This window comes from Poecilia latipinna, unplaced genomic scaffold (genome assembly GCF_001443285.1).
Source record: "Poecilia latipinna isolate Pla-1442-1.1 unplaced genomic scaffold, P_latipinna-1.0 Scaffold1441, whole genome shotgun sequence".
In the NCBI taxonomy this organism is placed as follows: Eukaryota; Metazoa; Chordata; class Actinopteri; order Cyprinodontiformes; family Poeciliidae; genus Poecilia; species Poecilia latipinna.
The window spans coordinates 74,257-101,294 of record NW_015114057.1 but is presented as its reverse complement, the minus strand read 5'-3'; the positions used below and the strand labels follow the sequence as shown (position 1 = coordinate 101,294).

The 27,038-nt window shown below is 37.3% G+C and overlaps 1 protein-coding gene across 2 annotated transcripts in view; it reads right to left on the bottom strand.

Moving 5' to 3' along the window:
• Positions 1–27,038, bottom strand: part of LOC106962638 (protein phosphatase 1 regulatory subunit 29-like) — a 130,841-nt gene that overhangs the window by 43,664 nt on the left and 60,139 nt on the right. Inside the window, exon 4 of one of the 2 annotated variants that reach the window (XM_015057177.1) lies at positions 13,584–13,632. The exons of the other annotated variant lie outside the window; for it this stretch is intronic. The gene's annotated coding sequence lies outside the window, so the exon portion shown is untranslated. The remainder of the gene's footprint in view (positions 1–13,583; positions 13,633–27,038) is intronic. 2 annotated transcript variants of the gene reach the window in all.

Here is a 27,038-nt window from a genome sequence, read left to right as displayed (position 1 = left end):
TTCTTAGTGTATTAAAGTGTGCCCTCTAATAAATTAATATACTTCAGGGAGAGTTTGAAAAGTCAACAGGTACAAAAAAATGACCTTAAAGTCTATGGAAATAAAAGGGAATGGAAATAATTAGAAGGGATGCACAAAATATCGGTATCAACATTGGTATCGGCCGGTGTTAGTCATTTTTAAGATATTGTTCTGATAAATAAAACAGCAACCTATGTTCACTTCCAAAACATGCTTTTTGTGTGTGTGTGTGTGTGTGTGTCTTTTTTAAATAGACAACTCCACATGTCAATATAAATTACAGACCAAACAACCATTTGACTGAACAAGCTGATTATCATCTTTAGAATTAGAATTTGGGTTCTTTCCTAAAAACAATGCAACAGTCATTCAAAACAGAACATAATTGTTAGGTTTGCAGTCAGTTCCTTCCTCTTCTTTGTCGTTTTCTTTCCTTTTTTTTCCTTAAGTGTGGCGTTCAACAGATGATTGACAGAGGTCTAAACAGGGTGGCTCAGTTTGATTTCATTCTTCATTGATCAACAATATGAAACTGTTCAAATTATTTTGACCCATCTCCATTGAGAGGTTGGTGTTTTTATTGTAAAGCAGATTAGAGCTGTGTTAAAATATGAAATTTGGCAAAGAAAGAAGAAATGTAATGCCCATATTTCCTATGATCTATAGAAAATAGACCTATTCTAACATGTCACCATTAAGACGCTAAACATGGTGCACAAAATAATGCCATTGAAATAGACTGTTTTGTATTGAGCTCTGTTTATTCTTTAATTAAGTTTTAGTTTCTGAGCTTTTGTAGGTAGGTTCCTGGTAGTTTATATTTCCGATGGACTGATCTGTTCTGTTCTGTGTTTTGTTCTCTTCCTGTTTTTTCCCCGTTCCTGAGTTCTCCAGTCTCCTGCTGGTTTTGAGCGTTTCCCATGTCTGTGTGCGTTCTGGTTTCCAGCTTCTGGTCTCTGTGTTTAGTTCTGTGTGTTTAGTTCCAGTTCTGGCATTCTTCCTAACTGAATCTTTCTTGTTTGCTCTTTGTTCTCTGGTTTCACCCTCAGCTTCTCCCACGCTGCTAATTAGTCTCATCTGTTTTTTGTTCCACTGATCACTTCTCCTCAGTTCCATTTTCTTCTTCAGTCACTGCAGCTTCGGCTGCTCAGTTACGCTTTGCCTCATGGTTTGATCAGTCGTCTTCTGCTTATGTTTCTGTTATTTTAGAATTTACTTAGTATCTCACTTCTTTGCTTCATAGTTTTGGACTTTTTGTGTAAAACACACAGGTGTAAAACGTTATGCCAAGAAACTTTGGAAATTTACAGCAACCGTTTGTGGAGCTAATGTTCTCGGACTTGAAGCAAAAACAACTTTAGATCATATTCCTATTTACAGCACAATCAGACTGGTAAAATGTTATTTGGTTGATAGATGAACCATCCTCCCAGTTATTTCAGTTTTTCTTAGTATGGTCCTAACACTCCGTCATGTCAAATAATTATTATTATAAAATAAAATTCTATATTTTCTATATTTTTCAAGTCTAACCCTATGAAATGAAACTAACTTACCTCTATGTTCAGCATTCTGCTTCCTGTGAGTTCTCAGCCTGTCGGCTGATGTGTGTCGGAGGCAAATGACGAGTGTTTTCAGACCAGGGTTAATGTGTTCAGAGGTATTTACTATGGAGCTATGTGAATGTTAACCGTTTCTTGTTTCTTTTCACGAACACAGCATGTCTACAATCAATTTCTGTGCAAGAAAAATGTGTCACTTTGAAAAACAAGCAGCACAGAAGAATAAGAAGCTTAATTCAAAAGATTGTCAAAGAACAGTCTCCAGCTGGGTAAGCCTTAATGTATGGATGTTGGCCTTTTTATCTTTGCCTGCATGGGGTTTGTGTGTGTGTGTGTGTGTTTTTTTTTTCTTTTGTAAAACTCCCATTTACATTCATAAACTATCTGAATGTGTGTTTAAAATTCTCCTGTGGGCTGTTGAATGTGGAGTCCTTAGTTGGGTTTGAGGTTCAATTTTACAGACTAAAGTTCACAGTTTGATACTTTGGTGCCGCATCAAGCTCTCCTTTTGTATTCACTAATTTGTTTTAAATTATTACATTATTATTTCCACAACACAAAGGATCGTTCAAGGTTAACATTTAAGTCTGAGTTTGATCTAAAGTCAGATAAGCAACACAGAAACCTCTGAAGAAGACACTGAGCACAATTGAACGAAAATGGGTTGACATCAGATTTTAGCTGTTGTAGGATTTCTCTTTTGTCTTTTGCAACTGTGCCAAACAAACCCTCATCAACATTGGGCTCAGCATGAACCATTTCTCCCACTAACACTAGACAAGCTTATTTGTTTTGGTTATATTTACCCAGAATGCCCAGCACTTTAGTCCACTTCCTGCTTTCAGAGCCGTCTCGGGTCCGTTTGGCATTCACATACGCATACGAACCGCGCCAAGATCCCGGTTTGTAGGCGGACCAGAGTCCGCTCTTTTGGACCGCATCAGAATCTGACTGGTGCATTCACACCTCCCCAAACGAACCGGACTTTCTACACTAGATTCTGATTAAAGCAAACAGGACTGGTGTGATTCCACCCTTAAATCCAGTTTTTAGCAGCGTATCCTAAACCCAAAAAACATAAAATTAGGGCCTTCGAACTTTGAGAATAATACTTTCATAAACTTTCCAACTGCTCTCTAGAGATTTCGTGAACAAGTGTTATTCTGATGAAACAAGGTCTTCACCCTGCATGTGAAAATGGATCTGAGTTCAGCCGTGTTGTTTGATGCTATGCTGACCATTTAGGCACATGGCCTTCACTGTCCCTGCTTGGTTTGAAATATTTCATTTCTCAATCCATTTTCACTCTCTTTCTCACTCTCTCTTTTTTTTCTCTCTCTCACCTAAGACAAAGTGACAGCTGTGTGAAAAGCTTTTGTGAGACACACTTGTCTTTAAATTTGACTGTGTGCCATCTGGAGGATACACACCATGGATGACAAGGCAGCCAAACACTTTAGCAGCATGCACTACATGTGTCTTACTGTGTTTGTTAGCTGCCCTTGAGACTGAGTGGAAGAGAAAGGCAGGGACACACAATGATAGGCCATTGGACCAGGCTCAATGTTTGATTTGAAACGCTCTTCGAATTTTATATTCGTGTAAAATCGAGTGATATAACTGGGGCACATTCTGACCATTGAAACAGAATCTGTATATTAAGAACTTTTAGACATTTTTATGTGTTTAACTTAATGCTTACATGCCAAATTCATCATTTTTTCAGCTTTCGTGGACAAAAACTGTCAATCAAATCTTAGAATTTAACTCCACTAAAGTACTATGTCTGTCAACATGTTCTGAGTCTGTCTGATGTTTTGTTTTCCTCGCTATATGTTTTTGCACAAAAAGTCTATTTAACTGAACTCAGTACATGTTAGATGGTTGGAAGGTAAGAAAAATATGAATATTACAATCAGTTGGCAGCTATAGCAAGAAGTTCTCTCATTCATTTTGCTCAGGCATTGAGGAAAAAAAAAAAAACTTTCCCCACAGACACAGTGGATGCAGAGGAATGTTTCCTGCTCTGATTACTGTAATGAAGTTCATTCATGTTTCCTGTTTAGAAAGCTCACCAAACCTTTTTGATTTAAACATTTGACTTTTTCAAGATAGCAATCTATTTTCTGATCACTGCAACATATTTCCAGATGGTTTATTTTGAAACACTACATACTTGTCCGTTTCTAAAAGTGTCTATCCAGTAGTGACTGAATAGTGAATATCCAGTATTGGATAGTCAATACTAACCAGTCAATAGTATTGACTGGTTAGACAATAGTATTGGTAGTATTGACATAGATTGACATCAATATTAAAGGCAAACTTAAATTTTTTTCAGCCTTTCAAAATTGCCTATTTGACTTGAAAAATGATGATTGTGATTCTAAGTTCATTTCAGTCATAGCAAAATACTTTGCACATAACTATGATCATTTCACCAGCCCTTGTTGTATTCTGTTCAGTAAAAGACTTCTGTTCAATCCAATTATAATCAAGCTGCTTTTCAACCTGGTGAAGATAGTTTATGCACTAGATTATCCATTCTCAAATGAAATCATTTCTTTATTTACTACCAGTGGAGCAAAAATTAAATTTTGAATTGTACTAGTCTGACAGTAGATGTGCACACGAGGCATTCTTTGCGAGAAGGAAAAACACTTGCGTTTTGTTTTAGCACCCTTCACTGCCTGATGTGACAGCAGGATTTTTGTAATTCTCCTCCATGGCCACAGGCTGTTCTGTCTCTTATTGTTCAGTCAAAGCTGCCGCTGTCCCAAAGCTTACAGCGTGCGTCTCTCTTTACGAGAACTGTGGGTATCTGGCAAGCGTGGCCAACATACGCAAAAGTGTTTGTCTGAGAACCCCGTTTTATTTCTAACACTTTGCAATTTGTCAGCCCGTCTCCAGCTTGCCCTTTTCTTCTCCCGTCTTAGAAAAACAGGTGAATGGGATAATGGCTTTTGGAGCTTAATATGTTTGTTAAAGTGGTCCTTTTTTGGACTCCTTCTTTTTTGGCATTACTTTGTCTCCTGCTGACCTTTTCTGTTTTTCCACTTTGTTATTTTTTTCCCTCCTGTTCTCCAATTCACGCGGTTTGGTCTTTTTGTTCCATCCACCATTAAGTTTCTCAACAGTCTTTTCCCTTTAATTGTCTGTCTGTTTAACAGTCATTTTATTTCTGTGCTCAACCCCTTCACTAACCCTCCCTCTACCTTTCCTTTCTCTTGGTCTTTTACACAATGGCAACTGACATTTCAGCCTGACATGTTCTTCCCCCTCTAGGCCTCTTTTTGCCACCTCCTATGTTTTCACTCTTTTTTTTTCCTTATTTCACATTCTTCTTTTGTAGCTCCTTTGAAAGGTCCAGCTCAGATTCACTCTCATCCTATTTAGTGTCTCTCTTGATGGACTTATCCTCCCAGCATAAAGGACAAAGCCGTTGACTTTTATTTTTAAAAGGTTTTTGTCTTCATTTTCTGTCTGAGGGTCTTTAGGTTTTCCTTACATTTAAGCATAATCCATAAAAAAAAAAAATCATGTACAGCCATGTTTTTTTTTTTGCTTCAACATTTTTAATCTACTATTAGTAAAATGTTACGAGACTAAAGTCATATTCTCAGAATATGACTTTAATCTGATATTGACTTTACTGTCGTATTATTTGAACTTTATTCCCGCACAGCTTTATTCTCGTAAAACTATGACTTTATTGTCATATTATTTCAATGTTGTCCTTGTTCTATTATGATTTTATTCTTGTAATTTTATGACTTTATTCCCATATTTATTTTTCTTAGTATGGCCCTAATACTCTGTTGTAATCTACAATTTCAATGGTCAACTATTGTAGTAAATAAAAGTGACTTTCTGTTCTTCATTAAATTGGAGCGACCTACTGAAGTAGGTTGGTGCCCATTTCTGTATTTTCTTATGTAATTTTTCTTTTATTGATGACGATGATTCAATTTACTAATAAACAAGTCAGAAGAATGGCTACCATTGGACGCTTTGGAGCCAAAAAGAGGTGAAGTTGAGATGGTTTGGACATGTTGGACAGGAGATAGACGGTGCTTTAGAAGAGGACCTTGGAGACGGAGCATTTTATGACACAAGGAAGTAAATTGCTACCTTCAGTTGCAAAAATGCTGCATATATCAAACATGACTTAAAGGTAATTTGACTTTTCAACTTGACTTTTCAGCTTTGAAATTTGGTCTCTGTCTCTTTAAGATACTGCTGCTCTTTCCAACACTCCGCCTTCACAAAGTTATCACAGCATCGTTCCTGCATTGAGCCTTTCTGTCTCCACACAAATGACCAAACTAGGTTTTTATGTGAGCTAATCTCTACTAATAACGTGCTTCTTCACTCTCCCTCACCTTCACAGTCTTAGTGGTTTCACGCAAGACTTTTTATTCGAGCCACGGATCGGATCGGTGCCTTTTTGGCTGAAGTGTTTTGTGTTTGTCGGGGGATGTTTTACCTCTGCTTCTCTCCTCTTTCTGCCACTTTTACTCGTGGTGACTTTTCAGAATACAATCCCATAATGCAGGTGGGTTCACCTTTGATAGAGAGGCAGAGGTTCGCATCGGGAGACTTTACAAAATTGGGCACAATTGCCAAGAGGAAAATACAGCAAAAAAATGTTTGAAATGCTTTTTTTTTTTTTTTTTTGGTGAAAGTTCCTATACTGAATGATAAGTTTTAGCAAATGCACAGCGCCACTGTTGGCTCAATGAAACAGAGAGCATTTGTCAGCATTTGTCTTTCTGGATGCATTTCAGAGGCGTATAAATTGATTTAAAGTAAAACATGTGGCTACATAAAAAGAACACCTTGATTCTAGCTCTTTCTTATAGCGTACCACTTAACAACGGTAATCATTCAGCAGCAGTGGTGTGCTTTGATTAGAAAAAGCAACATGTGAATTCATGACCATTGACGATATCTTGACTTTCTCTCTCAAGTTTCTGTGCGCAAAAAGATTTTCATCAAAAATAAAAAGAACGATGCAAAGTCCAAAAATGTAAACCTGATCTACGATGATGCTGATTTACTGATTAACTGAACAAATGAACAAATGCTGATGTTCAAATTCCCGAGCATGAAAACACGGAACAACCAAAGGCATGTTTACACAGTAAACAACCCCAAATCCTTCCAGCGGCCCTGGTGATGTGGATTAAATCTCCTGCCTGATTCTGTCAGAATGCAGCACTGCAAGGCAGCTGCCCAGCATTTCTTTCTTCCCTCTGCCCTGTGTCATTCAGAGTGACTGATTCGGGAACAAGGAGAAGACTTGTACAGAACTAGGGCATTGTTTATCTGCAGGCAGTGGTGAACAAAATAAGGCCGCAGAGGCACGGATAGAGGGAAGGAGTAAGAATTAGAAATGTATTTAGTTAAGCTTGTACTGGTGATAATTAAGATTTAATGTGCGTTCAAAGAAATCAGCTTTTGACTAAATGTCTCACTATTCAGGTGTGCTAAAAATTAACAAGTTACTCAAGAGTTTCACAGGGTGAAACTCTTGAGTAACTTCAACTTTTTAAGAGCTTTCTTTAAGGCCACCTTGAAGGAAATTTAAGACAGAAAAAGCAATAAATATAGGGAATGGTTGGGGGGTGATGCTGCATTACAATCAAACAGCAAAACTGATTCTTTTTTGCTGTATTGGGGTCTGTGTTGTAACGCTTAGGGGCTGCTTTGTGCTTCTCACACTGCAGATGGCGCTCTGCAGTCTTAACCGCCACAGTGCTGAACTTTATTTGCACAGAATGGATGTAGCATCAACAGAAGTGAGCCAGTGGTGAACACAAACATCGTCCAGAAAACTGGCGATAAATTTTTATAGCGACAAAGAAAGCTAGCTAGATAGCTAGCTAGTTAGCAAGAGCATATTAGCATCTTGTTACTAGTATTGAGCCAGAGGTGAAAACGAATATTGTCGAGCTAACTGGCCATAAATTAGCATAAAAAAAACTAGCAAGCTAGCTTGCAAGAGTATGTTGGAAGCTAGTTAGAGGTAGTGAACCATTGGCAAAAACAGTCAGTCAGTCAACTGGCAGTAAATTTGCACTTAGCCACGATAGACACAAAAAAAACTAGCTAGCAGTGATATATCAGTGGCTAGTTAGCGGTAGCCTCAACCGCCTCAAGTTACAGTTTGCAACAAAAATGTAAGACAAGCTTTTGCCTGACAGAAAATTACATATTTGATAAAATATAAGATTATTTTTGCCACGTCAAAATATAAGACCTGTGATTAACTTAAGGAAAACTAACATTTCTTTTCATAAATATATAAAGCCCTTAATTAATAAATTTAAGGCCTTAATTTTAGGTACATGAATTTAAGAATTTCTAAGACTGCGCAGACACCCTGTTTTAATAGTTGAATTCAATATTTCAAGGATTAATCCCTGCTTTTAACTACTGCAGTAATCAATCAACTTATTGAGCAGAATTCTTCATCGACGTTTACAGAGAGGTGCCACTTCACGCACATCTTATGCATCTTTAATATTCGCATCAGTCATATTTAAGATAGCAGAGTTTAATCTCTGAAGTGTTGCAGGTAAAGTTCCTTTGCATTGCAGAAATGCAGCTGAATTAAGAGAATTATCCAAAAGGTTCAGAGAAGGGATTGTCGCCTTGCCAACACAACGAAACCTGGAAGCTATCGGCGCCTGCTACCAGATTCCTGAGGAGGCAGGTGGTCAAAAACCTTCGATTTGCTGCAAGAAAACCTGGTGGCAGCAGACACTGATGTGTCTGTTTCCACAGTAAAGCACATCCTAAACGCCGAAGGGCTCCTGAAGAGCTCCTGAATGGCTGGAAGATGCTAGAGTGGCCATCATAGATGCGTGATTTGAACTCTGTTGAAAATCTCTGGTGGGGATTCCAGCATGCATCTGTCAAGAATATTAATGGACTGGAGGCCTTTGCCCATTAGGAGTTGGGCTAAGATTTCTCAGGAACATTGCCAGAAGCTGTGGCTATAAATCGAGTTTGCAGCAGAAGGGTTCTCTACTAAGTACTATAGAAACTTGTCATGAAGGAGTTGAATATTTTGAGACTGCAGCAGACATTTTGTGTAAAAAAAACAAAACAAAAAAAAACCACTTGGAATATTAGTTTCGATTGTCCAAACAGCAGCCATTTTGCGTGTTCGTCCAACAAATAAACATTTTACTCAGGCTTCAAATGTTCTTGTATCCTTGTAGATGGTATGAAAATTCATGTATAATGCCTTCAGTGTATTTCATGGGATAAGAGATACACTGAAATGCAAGGAAAACCATATGTGGTTTTCAAAGTCTGAGAAGTGCAGCATTAAAATAACTGAAGCTTAGCATCAGTGGATAGTTTCTTTGAGTGCAGATTTCAAATTAGATTTAGGTCTGAGTTTTAACATCTGAATACACTTTAATCTAAGCAGTTAACAGAGTCTCTGGTTGAATGTTTAGCATCATTCTCATGCTCAAAGATGAACTGTTTAGCATTTAGCATCCTATAACTTTACTTTGGAGAAATGTTGACACCGCCATGTTTCCCCGAAAGGATGGTTTGTACATGGTAATATTCAGCATTAGCATTTTGCCACAGATAACATCCTACTTATATGCCAAGTGTTTAATTTAGTTGTTATCTGATCAAAGCTCTTTCTTTAGTAATTTTGGAAAACCCTCCATGGATTGTGGCAAACTGAACACAGGACTTTCTTTGAAATAGCTTCTTTTTCGTTCTTATATGAAGGTCAAATTTGCATGACTAATGGGTTCTACAAGCAGAGCTGTAGATCTCTACAGCTCCTCCAGGTTCAAAGGGTGTCTTCTCTGATTAATGCTGGCCTTGTTCTGGGCATCAGTTTAGGTAAACAGCCCTAATCCTGGTTTAACTTGTCCATACGTCTCTTCCTGATCTGTCTGGATATGTCTTTTTCAAATAAATATTGACTTTTATTCTCAAGTAGGTGACTTTTTGGTTCAATTTGTTGCAGTTATAGGTATAACAAAAACCGTGATTGTAAATGCACAGCACACACTGCAGGTTTTTATTTTGAAAAAACATAAAAATGAAAAACTGTGCATAGCTTTCGTGCTTTGTCTTGATCTATCACACAAAACCCAAACTTAAAGTGATCAAAGTTTCCCGTTGTAGCTCCACAAAATAAGAAAGAAGGTTGTGATGGTGGAGGGAAGAATCTCCCTATCTGAGGTGTAGTCAACCTTAATATTGTCTGAATAGAAAGTTGTTTTTGGTTTTGTACAAATCAAGTCATGTGGATTATCATTAACATATTTGTAAAATTTGATTGGTTTAAATGTGTTTTTATTTTCTTTAAAAATAATTTTTCAAGTTTAAAGTTCAGGATAGTAATTTGCATCCCTTTTTTAAAATCATGGCCTGTAAGCATCACCATGTACACTTTCTTTTTTTTTTTTTTAGCCCGCAGAGAGGGAATCCAGTCCAAAAGTGTGACAAATTACTTTATCTTATTTCATTTTCTATCCCGTTGCTTATCGGTGCAGAGAGGAAAGCGAGGATTAGCAGTTCTTGGAGACTTGGTGCAGTGGAAGAAGATGGTATCAGACCTAATTATCTTGTCAAATCTAAACTTATTTGGAAAGCTTTGTGTTGATGCCAAACACGTCAAGAGGAAGAGTGATGACAGATACGATCTGCAACAGCAGACAGATCGCTGTTTACTTTCTGCTAAAGTGCTGGGCGTTTAGATGCAGGTATAAGCAAATTTGACAACTATTGAGGTTTAAAACATGCGATATGGCAATGGACATTAGAAATGCTCAGTTATTAGCATGTGGCTAACAGGTGTCTATAAACTTATTCCTTAAACAAATTGCTGAATGAATAAAGTGTCCATGAGACATTGACCCTGAAAGGTCAGATAGGACAGATCCTGAAATGAAATTATGTAAAGTTAGTTTTACTAACTCTAAAGTACTAATCATTAGTTAGGCTAACGCTAATGCTAAAGTGCTGCAGCAACACTGTATTTATCTGAATTATGCTAAAGCGCTAATTTCAAACATGTTGAAGCTAGTGCAAGTTGTAGCATGTGTCATTGGGACATGTGCTACAATTTGGTATATCAACCTCAAAAATATAGGATTTGTCATCATACATCTAAATGTACCTTAGATATTCTATTTATATTTATATTTAGTTCTATCTGCATTTTTTGTTCCTGTATGCTTCTTCTTATACAAGAACATACAAAGAGAGAACACGGGGACAGAAAACAGAACTATTGTGTAAGCAGTCTTTATCCACTTCAAAATAAGAGCATGAATATAAATGTCCAACTACTCCTTAGTCGATGAGCAAGACTTCTACACAGATGCCGATTAGTGCTCCAGAATGTATACGTATGAATTAATTTAGTAGAACAACTTGTCAACAAACGTTTTCAAAGTTAGCTAAGCGCTAAACAAAAGCTAAACAAAAACACATTAATCATGTTAAGCCACTTATCAGTTTTGTTCAGTATTTTCTGTCTAACAAACCTTTTAAATTGGCCTTAATTGCAAAGGTGACCTCTACACAGAAAGTACAGAGAAGGAGACAATGGAAACATGTTCACAAAATTCAGAGGCTTCAGCGTTATACATGGAAGGACCATTTGGCTCAGTAAGTTCAGTGTATGGGAAGGACTATGAGCAGCATGAAATCTGAATTTCAATGGAAGTTAAAGAGAAAAAAAATAATAAAACAAAACATCTTGAAAAGTAAAACTACAACAGAAGCACGTATGTTGCATGAGCTAAAAATAATCCCAATCCTTTTTATGCTAATAAATACAAGCAGCAGAGGGGAGCTTAATAATGTTTGTGAAAACAAGAACAGCTCTAACAGAACATCTGCATTTCTCCTTCTGTGCTCTCCATAACAAAGTGTGTGCCACTGCGTACACCATTAAATCAACGTTTTCTCCTGAAAAAAAAAGAAAAGAAAAAAGAATCCAGACTAAAAAAATGAGAATATTACTCAGCACCAATAATAAGTGGCCTGAATGCCCACGCCGGGCTAAGTTTAGGTCGAACTTGCGCAGTTTGGAGAGTGATCGACTGCCGATCCGTCTCGTTAGCGAGGCCCACTGGAGGCCTGTGCTACTTCAAACACCTCTATGCAGCTGAGGCTACTGCTGAGCCGACTGCTGCCTATAAATAGAAACCAATCTGCAACACCACCTAATGAGCAGAATCTACTTCAGACCAAACTGTCAACAACCAGCCACAGTGCGTGTGTGTGAAGATACAGCTGACATAGCTGTTTTGATCATTGGTGTATTGCAAATCACTGCATTGCTGAGGGAAGAGTGTGTATGTGTGTATATAAAGCTCCTGTTATCTTTTGTGGCTAAATATATACGGCAATTTTCTAAATTTCCTCAAAAGGATGATAAGGCCATGCCAAGAAAATTGCCTTTTCCTTCACCTCCTCTTCTTAGGTCCTATCTTTTTTTCCCCAATCCAGCTCTTCTAAATGTTTCTCTTTTTTGTTTTAGTCCTTTTAAATTGTCCGTTTTGCACCGACTGGTCATCTGTGTACATAAATATCAGCGCATGACATACTTGTTTTCATCAGCTGCAGAATGTTCAAACGAATCTTCGAAAATTTAATCACATTTCTAAAGCTGGGAATTTATCACATCATATCGTATCGTTTATCGCAATACATTTTTTATAAGATTTTGATTTATTGTCTCAATCAATTCCAGTTAATGATGCTTAAAAGCCCGTAAAACGGTCTGTGTTATCTGGATTATTTTTACAATTTTTCTCCACTGTTTGTTCAATAAATGGGTTTCAATAAATAAAAAAATGATATATGCTTTATATATAATTCAGCTACCAGGTGCAGTTCTGGTGAGCGTATTACAAATGGGAGCAGTATAAGTGGTTTGTATCGTCACTTTTATCATTATCACAATAGTACCACAAAATATCACGATAAAGATTTAAATCTATATTTCCCACTGAGAATGACTTCATCACAGAGTGTTAAAAAACTTTAACATGTAGTTGTATTATATAAAACTATTGTTTACATTCTGCTTGTGATCTAAGTTCTAGGAGTTTCTAAGTATCACAATAACACATCCAGCACATTAAAGAAATAAAAAGAAGGGCTATCTACTTGATGTTTCTAATGGAGTGGGAAGGAAAGCCGTCTCTACGGCGGCACTGCCAGCTCAGCAACTAAAACACATACGCATATCATAAATTGGCTGTAATAGCTGACAGCCTTCTGTGTTATTTTCCCCCAACCAAACTATTTCAGCGAGGCCGGTGTCGCAAACCAACACTAATTACAACAACCACGGCTCAGTAGTGGTGGATGAATGGTACTCAGCCACCTACTGGGACCGACACACTGGGGGCCGATCTGCACATCTGTCACATCAGGGAACGTGGAACAACAGGCGGGCTGTCAGCCCAGGTGACGGATGCTGCCACCGCCTCCAGGGATGGGAGCACATTCACTTTAAACCGTAATGGATGCATTTTAAAAACAGGCTTTAATTGTCAGAGTTTGCATTCATTACATTTCATTTGCATTAATGCATCTGATGATTAAGTGGCGTAATGTATGTGATTCTCGCTTCTTTACTCTTCTGAGTGCGGCGCATTGCTCCCTTAAGATCACTTCTCAGTCTGGCGCTGACTTCAGTCGAGAGTTGGATTGTTTTTGTTTCTCTTTCACAATTTGCTCAAGAATTGTTGTTTGCAATTTCTTGTGTAATAATATGTAAAGTTGGTACATTGAACGAAAAATAAACAAAATCAAAACCATAATTAAAATGGATTATGATGTTTCTCTATGCAAAATTCCCCTTAAAAAATATTAATCAATAGAATGGAAATCATACCGCGTCCTAAAACCTGTCATGGACAGAACAACGATTCTGAAATGTATCCCTGTGTGCTGCAGGTGTGTACCATCTTTCGACTAGACAATCAGAACCATTACCTTGAGTTTGATGCTGTCAAATCATCACCCACTTCACAGAGATGAAAGCCTGCAATAAACAAAACCAAAATGAGATGCAAAAAAATAACAGATTCCATCCACGACCCGGAACGAACAACGCAGGCCAGTGTTCCTCAAAATTGCAGGTGGAGATGTTGACATCAAAGCTAAAATACACATACAAAAAAGAAAAAAACAGTAGGAGGAAAAAATAAAAAAAGCTCTTTGGGGAGGATTTATATACCGTAATATCGAGAAATGCAAGATATAAAATCTAGCTGTGATTCTGATCAGGAAATATTCAGATTCATGTGTTAATATGAATCTACAGACAGAGGATCAGTGTGTAAAAGGAGGAGCTCATGGATCTAAACACTTAATCAGAAGTTGGATATAATCACTGCCTCTCTTGATCACGTATCTTAACATAGTTTCGCTCGTGTTGATGGTGCATTGATTGCTCTTGATTAATATCAGTCTGTGTGTGAAGCACAAGCATTTCCAATGTTTTGTTTACTCTCAATCCTGTAAAGTCTTAGTGTAAGCAGTAAAACAGACGCTCTGTTTGGAAATGCTCTGTAAAAATCTCTTGAATGTTGGTGATGTTGACTGCGGCCACCTCCAAAAGTAGCATTCTCGTGAAAACGTTGTGTTTGGTGAACATGCTTAAGGCCTGCAGCCCTCCTGCTCTTCTAAACTGAAGATTTGACTTGTTTTGCAGTCGAGTGTTGACTGAACGTCTGGGTTATTGTCACAAAACCCTTTACAAATCTTCCTGAAACAGAACACCTAGTTGATGAGGAGCATTGGGAATGCTTCGGTCTATACCCAAACCACCAAAACGCCATCAATCAGCCGCGTGTCAGATGATTCGTCACGACAACGAAGTGAAAGTCAAAGCTGACTTAATTCGTCTCTACTGAACTTTGAGATGTCGACAACACACAACACGGGATGAATGGTAAGGAAACAAATGTTTTTTTGTTTTTTCAGAAACACACACAAGGAGACTTTATTTCTCCAGACCCTGATGGCTCTCCTGCTTGCCGAAGACTGACTTGTATTGACAGGCAATCTTTTACCATTACAAGTGTCGCTCGCTGACCTTGAGGCCAGTTGTGTGTGTTCACACAGCAGCAACACACACGAGAGTCTGGTTAGGTTAGAGACGCGAGATGACATGAATGTCCACTGTTCTTGATGCACTGCTGGTTCCTCAAGATTGTCCAAAAAAAAGGGACTTTTACGGTATTTAAATATCAAGTAAGATATCTGTTTCAGCAGAATACAAAACTATGCCAAGTGGGGGAAAATAAAAAAAGAAAAAAAATCTATATTATAACTTATCAGAAGAGAAAAGATGCTCCTGTCTGCTGGTATTTAGCCAAACAAGAGAAGCAAAGCAATTATTTCATTCTACAGAGATGCAAACAGCTTGTTAGGAAAAATAAACAAAGCATATACAACATCTTTTTGTAATCCACAGACTTCTGTTTTTTTTCTGTGCAATCACTGAATTGGAGTTTTTTTTTTTTACCTTATCTTCACCACTGCTTTTATGGCTGAAAGCAATGGGAGTTATTTTGTTGAAAACTGACTGAAGTGTGAAGAAGCTCATCTTAGGTGATAGATTAGATCAGAGGTTTATGTCCAGTGTTTATGTCGTGGTTTAACTCTTTTCTAAACAAAAGTGTCACCAGGTTGTTTCAGTGGCTGAATATTTCCCAGTAGCAGGTCGTTAAAGATGAAGGAACGAACAAAATGCCTCCACTGACCTACATTCATCGTTTTTGATGGAAAAAAGAAATCAGATGAAAGAAACTGTACAAATCCTTTATATTTAACAGAGTGACAAGAAAAAGAACTATCAAATATAGACGATATCAAGTTACTAACCATGTTAAAGGTCAGCTCCCTAAGAAATCCTCAAACAGACGATGGCTTTGCAGAAATATAGGACATCAGAAACCTTTTTTCTACAAACTCTTTTACTTAAATTGTGCAATTATTCCTGGCCAGGTGAATACCTGTACCGGGTACAGCTGCTACATTTTGAGAACACAATAAATATATTAATTAACTTGTGGTTCAGTCAATAAGATATCAACAATTGGAGAAAAACTTTAACGGAAGCACACACACATGATGATGTATTCTCTGGCTGTTTTTCACTTATTCACTGACTCAGGACAACGACTTCACCTCAACTCTGCCGATGTTTATGAAAACACCTTAATGTCTTTATGTCAGCTATGCATTTCCTTGAGTTGAAAAGGGAAAAAAAAGGAATAAATAAAACTGCGAAGGCAACACTCTGCCTCTCACTCATTTTCTGTTTGTTACTAATGCCAGGGGATAAACCATCAAATCAACATTCTGTCTCTGTGTTCAGCACTTTGCTAAACTCTCTGAAGTTTCTGTTCTCCCTTTCAAAGGAATCTTCCATGGATGGTTTAAAAATAGGCAGCCAGTGAAGAGTATTTATAGTCTGTCCTAAGGACATTTATGGAAGATAGATAATTAGCTCTTATGGTCAGTGTCTGCCAATGTCTGCTTCCGATACCAATATCGATATCTGAGGTTTAGTATCTGCCAATACTGATCCAATGCAGAAAAACATTGCTGAATATATTTCGAATGTTTCTTAATTTAAACACAGACATAAATGTACTGAATTACAAATTTATTTGATAACGCTGCACCTCTACAGCACACATAAATACACCAGTAACGTCACAAAGTTGATGTAAAAACAACTTTAATTTGTTCAGTCAGTGCTAATAGGAGTTTAACAGCCAAAGAATAAAGAAACTGAATCTGACAAAAACAATAGGTTGACTCTCTTGGTCAAACATGTAAAAAAATAAACTGCAACAAACTTTCTGTCAAATGGCGCAGAAAGTAAAATTAGGAATTCTAAATATAATGGAAATTAAATAATAAAGCCCAACGCTCAGAGCACAAAGAACAGAATTAGATTAAATAGATCCATCCTTATGGATTGGGCTGATGTTGGGATCTGGAGCTGTTCATCCACCAGAGGGCGCTGGAGGCTTTGTTCCATCTGAGGGCGTCTCCTGACCTACGCACCTGAAACCGTTCTGCCATCAGGAGCTGTATAACTGGAGGAGGCTGCTGACACTTCCCTGCCAGATTGTTAGCCAGTTATGGTACAGGCTCACTTCAGCTCAACTCTTCTTGTTTGCTTCCAAAATTCTGATCCACTTGTGTCTCTGACCTTTTACAGCGGATTGTCCTATGACGTGCTGAAAACAGATCCAGCCCAGGACCCTTCCGGACCTGCAGATCGGCAGCCTTGCTTCTGGCAGAACAGTTCAGGCTTCCAGACTTACCTGTCCGTCCTCCAACGCCACCGCAGCTCGCAGTCCTCCGCGCCTCACACAGACTCCGGATTTCCCAGGTTTTACCCCCCAGTCCTTTCTCCTCCCGATCGGAGGTAAGCTCTCAGCCAGCGCCATCTCCAAATTTCCACGACCCCAAACTTACCGTCTGTTTCTTCCATAGCTGACCTGAGATCCAGTCCCAAACGCTCCCGGATTGTTCACCTGTTTTTTTCCCCTTTGTCGTAATAAATCTCTTAAATCATTCTCGGCCTCTGGTGTTGTTCTGCATGTGGGTTAGGAAGTTAGACCTCAACATGACAGCTGATACCAGATCTCGATTATTTTTTTTTTTTTTACGTTGGGATCGATACAGATATTATCAGATTGGTTCATTTCTAATTTAAGCTCAAGCTGGTGTTGATCTATTGTCTGTGTTGCCAATTGTGCAAAAGTCCTGAAAGTTTTCTTCCATGTAGACATGAGAGGATGTTTCTGTGGTGTGTGAAGAGAGGCTTCCAGTGCCCTACAGGCTCACTCAAGTGGTCACATGATATTAGCTGAATTAATCAGATAGTAAGTAAGTAACCATCCAGCCTCCCACACGAGTGAAGCGTCTTTGTGCGTGATTAGGTAATTTCATTATTGGGTCATGGTGTGATGTGAACCCAGCTACAAACCTCGCAGAAGTACTTTCTACCTCTTCAACCTTTCAACATCTTGTCACATTATAGCCGTAAACCTTAATGTAATTTATTGTAGTGGTATGACAATATTACACCACGAAGGATTGGGAAAGTGTCTCTAATTAAAATGGAGCGATCGTTTGTGAGGTCTACGCTCCGGCTCAGGCGCGTCAGATTCGGTTTCCATCTTTTTCCTGCAGCTCTATAAATTAGACATGCAGGAGAGAAGGACATATTGTTTTTAATTAATGAACTGCCTAATGGCTGTAGTAAATTCTTAGCATACTTAGTGTCACTGTTACCACCTTGCTATTAAAAACTCAAGAGTTTCAATTGAATGCATGATCTGAAGCATGCAGGTGTGAGGAGCAGGCAGTGAAACTAAAGTGTGAATATTTTAACCAGCATAACGTGTTTGACATCTCTGCTTTAGATGCTATGAACACATGGAGGGCTTTTTACAGACGCCGTGACGAAGCGGTTACTAGCTGCCTGTCAGCTGACGCTAACGCAAAGCAGGTAAACATTTAGTTGGATTCCCTATTTAACTTGTTTGTCAGATTTAAAGCTGCAGTAATGTTTTTTTTTTTATTATTTGTTAAACCTGTTTTCAATAAATGTTTTTTAAAACTATATTTTTTATAGAAAGTATGTATTGTAGCTGTAGTGAACTACATTAAATTACAATAATAGCAAATCAGGCAGTTAATGACAATAAATGATGTACTAGATGATTCTCTGTCTTTGTTTCTTTGTTCTCTAGAATCAATAAAAAAGTTTACTCAAACAAACATGAAATCATTTGATATTCAAGACACTGGGATAAAAAACATCTAATTAAAATCCTTGCTTTCAAACAGAGTTTGACTTTACGCCAACCTAACGAAAAGTCTTCAATGTATAATTAACCTTTAGGTCAACATGTGAATTTTAAAAAAGGCCATAGCACTCTTTCTTTGGCTCCAATCCGCCCAACCCAAAGTCATTTTTTATCTTACTAATCTTTTTATGTGCAATAATTTGGCAAATTGCTGGGGGGTTTTATATTATAATACATGGGGGAATGTTCAATTTGCATTATTTATACTGAACTTATTGTCTGATTTCCTGCAGCTTTCAGCAGCTCTCTGGTGATGGCGTGCGGTTTGTTTTCTTCACATCAGAGTTCGTCTCTGAACTGGTTCAGCCTCAAAGCTAAAGAAAAAAACTAAATTGTACATTTGTTGACTTCACTGTTAACATTGGGAGTCAGCTATAGCACGCCTCCTACGGAGCTACGGATCAGATAGGCGGCAGATAATTCCTGCTGTGTCAAACTCATAAAGTGCTGAACCCCCACAGAGCCGAGGAGCTCACATCAGCATCAACAAACTGTACTTTGTTTCCAGTGCACAAAAAGTTCCACCAACATTTGGGAACTTTCATCCCAACTAACCCTAAACAAAAATCAAACTGGGAAAAAATGCTTAAGTTTGAATGTTTTTAGCTAAAGTTGGGCATTTATCGTATCATTTATTATGATAAAGTTCTTATTATACCAAGGATTTTGATTTATTGTTGTCACAATAAATTCCAGTTAATGTTTAAAACCCCACAAAACTGTCCATTCAGTCAGGATTGATTATTTTCTCCTCTGTTCAATAAAAGCATCTATGAATATCAATAAATTTCAAAATAAAGTTACAGAGTGCTGTTTAGTGAAAGAAAATCACACGTTTTTACATGACTGGTGTCCTAAAGAAGCACGCTGCAAATGGGAACAATTTTCAAGAGCATTAATTGTGTTTGTGGGACTATAATTGCTGTGACACACAGTCACACACTTACTTAAAAAGATGTAATAAATAGTCATTGTCACTTTTATCATTATCACAATAGCGCCGCAGAATATCGTGATAAAACTTTAAGTCCATATCACCCGCCTCTATTTTGAACACCTGGTATCATGTCTATCAGTGTGTTAACCTACTTAGTCATTACATGTAGTAATTTCACAGACAAAAATAAAAATATCAACCACAATCTATTCTCTTTTTGTACCGTTAGACCAACAAAGTTCAACAAAGAGTTATTATCGGTAACAGTTTTCCGAGCTTCACCAAATGATTTTTTATTACTGTATTGCTCAGTATCAGCTTTCACAGTGCCATGCCAGCTAAAAAGAAAAGAAACTATTCATTCACAGACTCATACACCACGACACGTAGTGATGAGTCGGCCACATCGGCGGTGATAAGGGCAGCAAACGGCTACTCTCTTCACAACCACTTCTCAATATAAAATAAATCAGAGTGCTGGACTGGAACATGGCGGAGTCTTGGAGCACCCCGAAGAGATAGGAGGGAGACAGAAAAGCTGGGAGAGGCACAGAATCAGCGAGCTAATGGCTGTAATTCAACTTCACCTCCTGGGTAAGTGAGTGAGTGAGAGCGAAAGTTTAAAGCTTGAATCAATGAGAACAGGTAAGAGGGTGGACACCTCTGGAAAGAGGGGACACCGATCCAATTCAGCGAGTTAACAAAAAAAAAGAGAGAGAGAAAGAGAGAGTGTGGCTCGGATAGAGACGGATGACAAGAGTAACGGAAAGAAACCGAAGCCGGGGGATTTCACGGAACAACCGGGCCGAGTGATGGATATGGATAAAGAAAGAGTGGAGGGGAGAAAAGCTTTCTCTCTCCTTTTTTATATATAATTTTTTCAGGGAGGCTTTAGATGTCTGGTTCACATGTGTCCAAATAACCGTCACGCCTCTAAGAATACAAAACCCGCGCTCTCGTTCCTCTGCTGAGGCGATCACCGGCATACACGCCCTCGGTCCACACACAGACATTAATCACCACTGTAGTCTGGAGGAGAACACAGCGGGGTATTTCCCTCAGGGCAGCGCCTCCGTTGTTTTGCCTCACCAATCTCACTTGGTAAATGTACCGTCTCACCCCGGGATGGAACATTCTAGCTTTCGTCGGGATGTGTTTGGATGGCCGCTGATCTGTGTGTCAGTGCGCTGCATTAACCGACTGACTGCTGCTGTTCTCACTTCAGCAAGGAAGAACACGCCCGGGGCGGGCGATACCGATAACGATAAAAGTGACAAGAAGAACTATTTATTGCACCGTTTTTAGGCAGCTGTATGTCTGTCACAGCAATTGTAGTCCCACAAACACAATTAATGCTCTTAAGAAACGTTCCCATTTGTAACAGGTTTCTTTAGGACACCAGTCACGTAAAGAGGTGTGGTTAGTGTCACCAAGCTGCACACTGGAGATGCATCAATCTGATATTAATATCTCCATCGGCTCATTCTAGATTGTGTATCGATAGCAATATGACGATCCACTGTGGTAACCTTTTATGGGCACCTTGCTGTGTGACGTCACACACACAAGGTCCCGCCAATATCAGGCCAAAATACAAATGTTCCATCTAAGAAGGGGGAGGGGGGGATTTTCAACAAAACTACTTTGTTTTAATTAGACTTTTACTCATTTTTCTCCCAACTAAAGCCTTTAAGTCAGTAAATAACCTCTCGTCTTGCTTCTTTCTTGCCTTTCCCTTTCATTTTCTTATAAAATAAACCCCTTACATAAATAATATGGAGATCCAGAAGTCTAAGAAAAGTTTCACAATTTAAAATGTGAAAAGAAATTGCTGTGTATATTACGTTTAATCAGGCATTTCAGTATTGTTTGGAGATATACAGATGCCAGTAAAGGTTATTAAATTACAATCACTGCACTTTAATAATGGGACATTGCTGATAAATGATTAGTTAATTGTATTATAATACAATTGATCATATCTCTGTTCACTTCCATTAAGAAACTATTAAATGTGTTTATTTATTAGGATCTCCATTAGTTTCCCCCAGTGTAGCAACAAATCCTCCTGTGGTCTAATACACAAATATTCATACAAAATATAGGACGGCATTAACATTAACTTAAAATGCACAAAATTTGTCAGGCATTACATTTTACAAACTAGCTTTTTTCTTTTTTTAATGAGATTTCTTTTGGGGTTTTTTAAAAGAAAGTGTACAATTTAATCTTATGAAATTAGATCAAAATGCAAACTAAAAAAAAGAATGTTCAATAGTTTTTTCACTCTGGTATTTTATGCCACATAACCTATAATTAAAGAAAACCTGTGAAGCATTTGTTTAATTAAGATAGCAAAGCTACAGCTACTGAACCAGTGGTTGTTTGGACATTTTCTTGTCTGCAGAGGTTCCAGGCTGATCTGCCTTGAAATGGTGCCCTATTACACAACAACACTCTCTCTTTCTTAATTGGCTGAAAAACAATCCAGTCTTCCAGGGGAAACGGAGGCTGCTGGTTGTTTCAGGTCAGTAGCTTCACATCAAAGCAAGAGGAAAACGAGGAAAAAGTCCTCATGGTTGTCGGCGTCCTCAATGGAAAGAAAATCGGAAATATATGTAATATATAATGGGATGTATATTTTGCTTGTTGTGTTTTCCTAAAGATCTTTCAATGCTTTATTCTGTATTTACTTGTAAGCATCTTACAACCGCGGTGTTTAGGTTTTCCAAAGCGACACCTTTCAGTAATCAATTTTTGTTAATCTTGTAAAAGTGGATACATCTCTGAAGATCCAGCGAGCCGTGCACGTAATTTTCGAGCATCGACCTCAATCACCGACACCAATCTGTTGGGCTGATTGTGCACAGTGGAGGAGCGAAACCTGTGATCTGCATGTAAATGACCTGCAGCCGATCACTTGGAGTAAACAGCACCTCACAACTTTGGTAATTACTGGTCTCTGAGGAAGAAGGCCACGATGCCAATGCATTTGGAAAGCAATAAAAGAGAAATAATGTAACAATCAGAAATTTAGCTTCACAATATCGTAGGGCGTGGATTGAAAGTACGAATCAAAATATTTAATTTAGGTGCGGGAAAAGAAACAGCACGACATCTGTAGTAGAGCGGCATCTGGTTAACTGTTTACCATAAAGGAAAGTGAGATGTTTAAAGCTGTTGGCTTTTTAAAATAAGATTAAATGGAAAAAATATAATGAAGTGATGCAAGTTCATTTTGTGTTATTTGGTTCAGTTTCTGTCTTAAACATTGTGAAGGCCTTTGACAAGAGCACCAAAACCACCAGCTGAGAAAACTGGACTCTTTTCAAATGTATTTTATATTAATAAGTTTGAAGTAGATCTGATATGTTTTAAATGTGGTTTTTCGTATGGAAATAAAGATGCGCCATCAACAAGTTTCTACTGTAAAAGCAAACATACTAATCAAATTGTGTTGGAATTTGATTAGAATGCTATTAGTAACGCTACAAAAATTTTAAAAAGTTACAATTTTTAAAAATCTCACTATTGCTTGCAGACTGATTGGTTTTCTGAAACAACTTTCAAAATGAAAAACGTCAGCTTGAGCAAATGGCACATATATAATGTGTTTTTTTTTGTTGTTTTTTTTGTTTGTTTTACACAAAAAAGTTCAGAGCAGAACTAAATGTGTTTGCGTGTTTCTGGTACACCTGTAAATGTGATGCACAATCAACCTCTGCAAACAACGGCTACGGACAACAAAGCTGCTTCCGTTGGCGTCATTTTTGCTTGAAAACAATCTGAAGTGATGCAGGATGATTGTTGTGTGCAAGTTTTGCCAATAGGAGTTAGACTATCACCAAACCTATTCAAGCCTAAAATAGCATCTCAATGTAAAAATGCAAAACACAAAACAAAAACAGCAACAAGGATTTTTTTTTCTCAAGATTTTTATGTTTGTTTTTCAAAAAAAGTTACATTAATAATGTCTTTCCTCAACCATTTGAAAACTGAATGGTAAAATTGCACTTTGCAATAAATCTGATGATTGGATAGCCTAAATAATATATTTTGTTGTTGAGTTCACGTTTATTGTTTCAGTAACTTAGCAGCGTAAAGAGGTTTTGGATTAAGAATGTTGCTTATTTAGGCAATATAAATCAATACAGACTCGGCAACTGACTCGATTAAAAATGTTCATCACGTCACTGGTGTTTTTTTGAACTTGTACAAAAAAATTAAAACAAAAATCCACACATCTCTATGGAAACATACTGAAAAGATTTTTTGTTGTTGTTGTTGCTACATGCTAAAAATAAGACGCAGGCGTTCCCTTTCTCAAGTGTATCAATCATTCCATCACAGGATGTTCGCCAGGTGACCCGACCAAAGTCCCTGCTGATGAAATATTTTGCTGACACATCAGATTGTCTGCAAAGTGCTTCTTCTGAGGACAGAATTTGCTACAGGAGTAATCACATCATCCTTTCCTGAACACCATCCTTGATAAAGGTTTTGGCCTGAAAGCATGATAATATTGCTTGGCTAGTTGCCATGTTTGGTTAAGTCTGCAACTTTGGCTGCACTATAGTCCTATTGATTCTTTGCAGGTCTGAGGTTTTTTTCTGCATTTGGGACAAGCAGGGAAAAAAGGCCATGTCAGGATGTAACTGTGTTTTTCAAGTTAGGTTCAAAGGAGATAAAAAACAAAACATCTTTCCCAGCACAGGATGCTTTTTTTTTCTTTTTTTTTCAAAAACTTTCCGTTTTAATTTTCTTTTTTTTTTTTTTTTTTTACTGTTTTTGAAAATGTTCTGTAGCTGTTTGTTGACAGCTCTCGAATTAGGTCAAAACAAGGCAAAAGAAAACTCCAACTTGCTAGTTATCAATTCTAAGTAAAATTTAAATGAGACAACAAAAACAACTCAGAAAAACGGAAGTTTAGAGTTTAAAAAAAGTAAAAATAAATTTTAAATTCAATTTCATTCAAAAATACTTTCTTGATCCCAAAGGGAAATTAAATGTGGTTGTGAGTCATTAACTGAAGATTCTTCAAAGAGTTACTGTTTGGTGATGGCTGTGTGCAGGAAGGACTTCCTGTAGCAGTCTATATTGCAAAGAATTTGAGGAGGCCTCTGACTGAAGACACTAAAAACAAAATATGTTCATTTTATGAAGTCAATGAATGTGTGAAACCAAATGTTGATAGAATATGGATGTGCAACTATTAAAATATCTATTATTTGTTATCTTCATGCAGTCAGCACCTACTACTAACCTTGGTGAGTTTTCAACAAAGGAGCCAAAATAAATCTGATTTGAAATATCTGAGTAAAATACAGCACGCTGAAAAACTGTTATCCCCTTTTCACATTATATTGTTGCTGTCGTAGAAAAACGTGATTGTGAAGCTTAAAAGAAAATGGCGCACATGAACACTGTAGCTTTTTTACCATCTAACCCTTAATTCAGTGAAGTCAACTGTAAATATTCATCTGTCTTTTAATCTCAGTACGAACCCTTCTGTTCTTTGAAGACCTCGAATGCATAAAAGAGGGGAAGAAAAATCTGCAAAAACATTCCAACATGACTACAGCTCCACAGCCAGACTTAAAGCGGAGTGCTTCAAATTAAAGCATATTCATGTTTTGAATGACAGCTAAATTTGACTTGAAAAATGCCTGAGCTATTTTGTAAAGAAGAATGAACAACGCAGGTCCAAAGCTGGAAAAGACAAACCCCATATTTTGCTGCTGTAATTGCAGTTAAATGCAGCTTAGCGCAAAACAAGGCCGGAGGCACTCAGTACAAATACAAAACTAAACTTTTATGCTTATATTTTTAAAACATTTTTGAAAAGCAAGCATCATTTTGCATTGTATATGATGTTTTATATCACAAAAAATCTAAACAAACAGTAAGATATTCTAAGATTTATCGTTGTTATTAAGCATGTGTCAATAAGTAAATAATCAATAAATCGCATGATAAATTAAAATTAGTTTGATCATTTCCATTCTAATTATTAAATTTTGATGTGACATCATAATTGATTTCATTTATGATTTTAGTTGTGTTTTCTTCCCCTCAACTTTACTTATTGTTTTTAGTTGTAATTTATTTTGGATATTTAAATTATCTTCCAGTTACAGTGTGAAGTGTTACAAAATTAAAGTCCACCTGTCTTTGAGAGGGTGATCCTATATTTTTATGCCATTATCAATTTATTACTTGAAAATGGTCTCAAAACAACAATATTATCGTTTATTGCAATAATTACTGGGACAGTTTATTGTCTAGCTAAATTTATTTTTCTGTCGTGACAGTCCATTTATTATGCAACAAAAAACAAAACAAAAAATATTACTATTTTTCAAGGTGTTCTGTGTATGAAAATGTTAATGTGAAAGTGAAAGGAGAGCTGGTGTATAATCTAAGCAGGAGACGATCATGGAAAAGTAAAGATCACAGAAGAAAAAGAGAATTAATAACCGAGTGACTGACATGTCCCCACAGATAAGAGCGATGGGAGGAGCGGTGAGAGGAGTCAACATCAAAAGTCTGGAAGACAAAAGCAGTCAAACAAAATGATCAGAGCGAGGATGTGAAAAAATTTTTTTTTTTTTTTTTTTACAGGAGAGGAGGAATGAGGAAAGAAATTCAGAATGAAGAGAATCAGCAGAGCAAGAAACGAGTAGCTAAACATGGGCAGAAAAAAAGAAATGAAAAGATGGCAAGGACAGAAAGTAAGGCTAATAGAGGCTTGATTGATAGGACGAAAGACAAGAAAATAAATCTACGAGAAGAACTATATTAAAGAGGAGGAAGATAAGAGAAGAAGGAGCAAAGAGCATTATGGGAGAGAGAAATAAGAATAATGGTAATGATAGGAAGTACAGTATAACAGAGAAAGTGTAACATATTCAAGAAACAGGGAGTGTGGAGCGGAGATGCACCAATCCACATTTTTCATTTCCGATACCGATATCTAATAACTGCTGAACCGACTTAAAACATTTAATTTAAAAAAAAAAAACATAAACATAAATGTACTTATTCAAAATGCATTTGATAACTCAATTAAATACACCAGTAGCTTCACAAGCTTGGTGAAACATGTTAAAACAACACAACTTTTATTTGTTCAGTCAGCGCAAGTAGGAGTAAAACAGCCAATATAAAAATAAATAATAAAGAAACTGACATCTGACAAAAACAATAGGCTGACTACTTTGGTCAAAGATGTAAAAGATTAACTGCAACAAAGCTTTCAAATGGTTCAGGAATCAATTAGGAATTTTAAATGTAATGTAAAATAAATAATAAAGAAACTGACATCTGACAAAAACAATAGGCTGACTACTTTGGTCAAAGATGTAAAAGATTAACTGCAACAAAGCTTTCAAATGGTTCAGGAATCAATTAGGAATTTTAAATGTAATGTAAAATAAATAATAACGCATCACGTCACTCAGAGCACAAAGCAAAGAATTTTTTTCAATATTGAGACCGATACAGATATTAGTATCGGATTGGTGCAGCGCTAGTATGGAGTAAAAAAGAAAAATTGTTATAGAAACAGGAACCATTTCTCCACTCCACTTCTCCTTCAGTTCTTCCTTCTTC